Here is a 3,732-nt window from a genome sequence, read left to right as displayed (position 1 = left end):
CGTGGTTGAGTAGAATTTATCACTAAAGCTTTCAAGGCACTCAGAGCACTGATTAGGCTTTTGTCCAGTGTATGTCCTTTACAGTATGAAAGGGTAACTTTTTCACAGAAGTATTTCCAGTGTTCATGGCACTGATAAGATACTTCCCTCACATGGGTTCTTTCATGTACAATCAGATTCTTTCTCTGACTGAAACATTTGTGGCAATCAGAACAGTGGCACGATGTATGCCCAGTAAGGCTTCTCTCATGCAAAGTGAGAATGGATTGATAACAGACGTTTATCGGGCATTCAGAGCATTGACAAGGTTTTTCCCCAGTGTGTTTTCTCTCATGTTGAGTGACATTGCCTTTCTGACTGAAACTTTTCTTGCATTCCAAGCACTTACAACGTTTTTCATCTGTGAGTTCTTTTATGTCGATTAAGGCTATTTTTAACACTAAAGCTTCTCTGGCATTCAGAGCACTGGTATGGTTTTTCCCCAGTGTGAGTTCTCTCATGTAGAGTGAGATAGCCTTTAAGCCGGAAGCTTTTCTGGCATTCAGAGCACAGATAAGGTTTCTGCCCAGTGTGTTTTCTCTCATGTTCAGTGAGCTGGCTTTTCTGGCTGAAGCTTTTCTGGCATTCAGAACACTTATAAGGTTTTTCCCCAGTGTGAGTTCTCTCATGTTGAACAAGTGTACCTTTAACACTGAAACTCAGGTGGCATTCAGAGCACTGGTATGGTTTTTCCCCAGTGTGAGTTCTCTCATGTAGAGTGAGATTGGCTTTAAGCCGGAAGCTTTTCTGGCATTCAGAGCACTGATAAGGTTTCTGTCCAGTGTGTTTTCTCTTATGGTTTTCTGGCATTCAGAGCACTTATAAGGTTTTTCCTCGGTGTGAGTTCTCTCATGTCGAGTAAGGTTTGCTTTAACATTAAAGCTTCTCTGGCATTCAGAGCACTGGTATGGGTTTTCCCCAGTGTGAGTTCTCTCATGTCGAGTGAGATGGTCTTTAAGTATGAAGCTTTTCTGGCATTCAGGGCACTGATAAGGTTTCTGTACACTGTGATGTCTCTCATGTCGAGTGAGAGTGCCTTTCTGACTGAAGCTTTTCTGGCAATCAGAGCACTTAAAAGGTTTTTCCCCAGTGTGTATTCTCACATGGTTAATGAGACTGGCTCCATGACTAAAGCTTTTGTGGCATTCAGAGCACCAATAGGGTTTCCTCCCGGTGTGGGTTCTCTCATGGTGTGTGAGATATATTTTATTAATGAATCTTTTGGGGCATTCAGGGCACAGATAAGGTTTTTCCTCTGTGTGAGTTCTCTCATGGTTTATTTGACTGGCTTTCGTACTGAAGCTTTTCTGGCATTCAGAGCACTTATAAGGTTTTTCCCCTGTGTGGGTTCTCTCATGGATTATTAGACTGGCTTTCTGACTGAAGGTTTTCTGGCATTCAGAGCACTTATAAGGTTTTTCCTTAGTGTGCGTTCTCTCGTGTTTAGTGAGACAGTATTTATACTTGAAATATTTCTTGCATTCAGAACACTGGTAAGGTTTTTGCCCCTTATGTGTTCTATTATGCTGAGTGAGAGAATTCATGATGAAAACTTTTCTGGTAATCTGAGCACTGAAAAGGTTTCACCCTATTTGTGTGTTGGATGTTAAGAAATATTTTTACAAATAAAGCTTTTTTGACATTCAGATTACTTAAAGAGTTTTAGCAAGTCTTTATTCTCATTAGTGAGATCAGATTTCTGTCGAAAGAGTTTCTGACATTTTGAGTAGTTGTAAGGTTTTTCGTCAGTGTACATTATCTTAGTGAGATGGAATTGATAACTAATGCTGTACTCATATTTTGGGCACGAAAAAGATTTCTTTCTTGAGTTATTGTCTCCAGGTGTGTTTTTTCTTGTGTACACAGCAGATTACGACTTTTCCTGATTCCAAAGTCCGGACGTGTTTAAATCATTTTCAGCACTAACCTCTCAAAGGGGCTTCACGTGTTATTCTTAACACTAGCATTGAGCATATTAAAAATTCTGTCTGAACTTGTAGTGTTGTGACCTCTTCAAGCAATTTAAGCTATTCCACTGACCCTTTCCAAATGTCTCTCATGGAGTTATGGTTTCCATGTTATGTCTATATGAAGTCTGTCCGGCAGAGTTAGGTTCACTTTGTGACTGAAGCTTTACTAACATTTATTCATCAGGTTATAAAAGACTGACACAGTTATTGTCTTGATGTATTGTAGGCTACACATGTGCAAAGGCAGGAATAGTATATTACACATTTATCAGTAGCAGAATATTGTTTCTCTTCAATGCCCAGGGTATGGTCTCCAGAGCTGTGGCTAACACCTAAGCACTGGGGGTGTCACATTTCAGCATTCAGCATAACTGAAACAAACTTTGGTAAACTCCAGTGTTTTTTGCTAAAAACTGGAAAGGACGTTTTACAATGACTTTCTTTTGTGCCAGGTGTGCTGTTTACCACTTCAGCAGATGAGTCTTGCAACTAAAGTGTGTTCACTACCGTTGAGGTGATAGGTCTTTCTGACAAAAATTCTCATGTTCTGTGCACAGGTATGGTGTGGATTTTCTCCAAGGCTTTCCTTATGTAGACAGAATTTACAAAAGACGTTATTTTCAGGTGCACTGTCTGGATACTAATTTACTCCTTTATATTTCCGAAGTTGTATAACACTAATAACCCATTTTTTAAAATGTTTGTGATAATTGTATTTAGTTACTCAGCAATGTATAGTGAATATAACTAATTAGCGATATCAATTTCACATTCAGTAGGGTTCGCTACTTGTTTCCTCCTCGGCTTCTTGGAACTGTTTACTTATTGGGGCTCTGAGACATGGTCACCTCTTCAACATAAACCACTTCAGTGTGGTGATTTGCTCTGCGTGTTATTAAATTACAATTTTCCTTTTTTATCCATGCTTCAGTGACCTGCAGAATGAAAATAAGAGTTTGTTACTGATTGTAAATGAGCAAAAATACACAATACTTATGAGCTTATTCAATGCAAAATGGTAGCCTTTTGAGACGTGAGAAGAGAAGTACGACTCTGAGTTGAATGACTGGTTTGGCTGTAAGGACTCTGCATCAAAGTAAAGATAAGGAGCTTAAGGACGCTCAAACACAAGTTTTACAAAAGATTACTCCTAAAGTTGAGGGTTTTGCATGCAGAAACTAAAACTATACATACCTTGTAAAGAAATAACATAAGCTTCCAGAGACATTTAGTACGCTCAAAATATCATACAAACTGTTGGTTTTTTTTACATAGTGATGTAGGCGAGTTTTCATGGAATGTGTATGTTTGAATTTGCTAAGAAGTTGCTGATTTACTCGAACAGACTTCAAACATTACAACCAGAGCCGTTTTATGGTAAATGCGCTTTTTCATTATTTGCGGCAGGCCACCTTTTAAAAGATGCGCCGGGCGCAAACAGTGAAAATGTGCCCCATTACCATGAATGCACTGCCCCCAGTGCAGCTGCCAACTGGTTCTGCCTGGGGACAGCGCATTCCTGTGAAAAAGAGAGCGGGTGATTTACAGCCGCTCGGTGTTTTCACAGTGCAGGCGGCAACCAGGCTGCACGTTTGAAGGGGATTGGAGATCCCCTTGCAGGCGGGTACAGTGAGTGACTGCATCCGCCTACAAGGGGATGCCTGGGGGTCCATGGGACTCCCTATCCCCCTCCAGAGGGTTTCCATCGGGCGGGGGCGCACTG

General features: G+C 40.6%; 1 pseudogene; it reads right to left on the bottom strand.

The window, feature by feature from the left end:
• Positions 1-263: 263 nt before the first annotated feature.
• LOC144806815 (uncharacterized) lies at positions 264-2,940 on the bottom strand (annotated as a pseudogene).
• Positions 2,941-3,732: the final 792 nt, after the last annotated feature.

The sequence above is a fragment of the Lissotriton helveticus genome, chromosome 1_2, assembly GCF_964261635.1.
Source record: "Lissotriton helveticus chromosome 1_2, aLisHel1.1, whole genome shotgun sequence".
NCBI lineage: Eukaryota > Metazoa > Chordata > Amphibia > Caudata > Salamandridae > Lissotriton > Lissotriton helveticus.
This window is presented reverse-complemented; position numbering and strand designations above follow the sequence as displayed.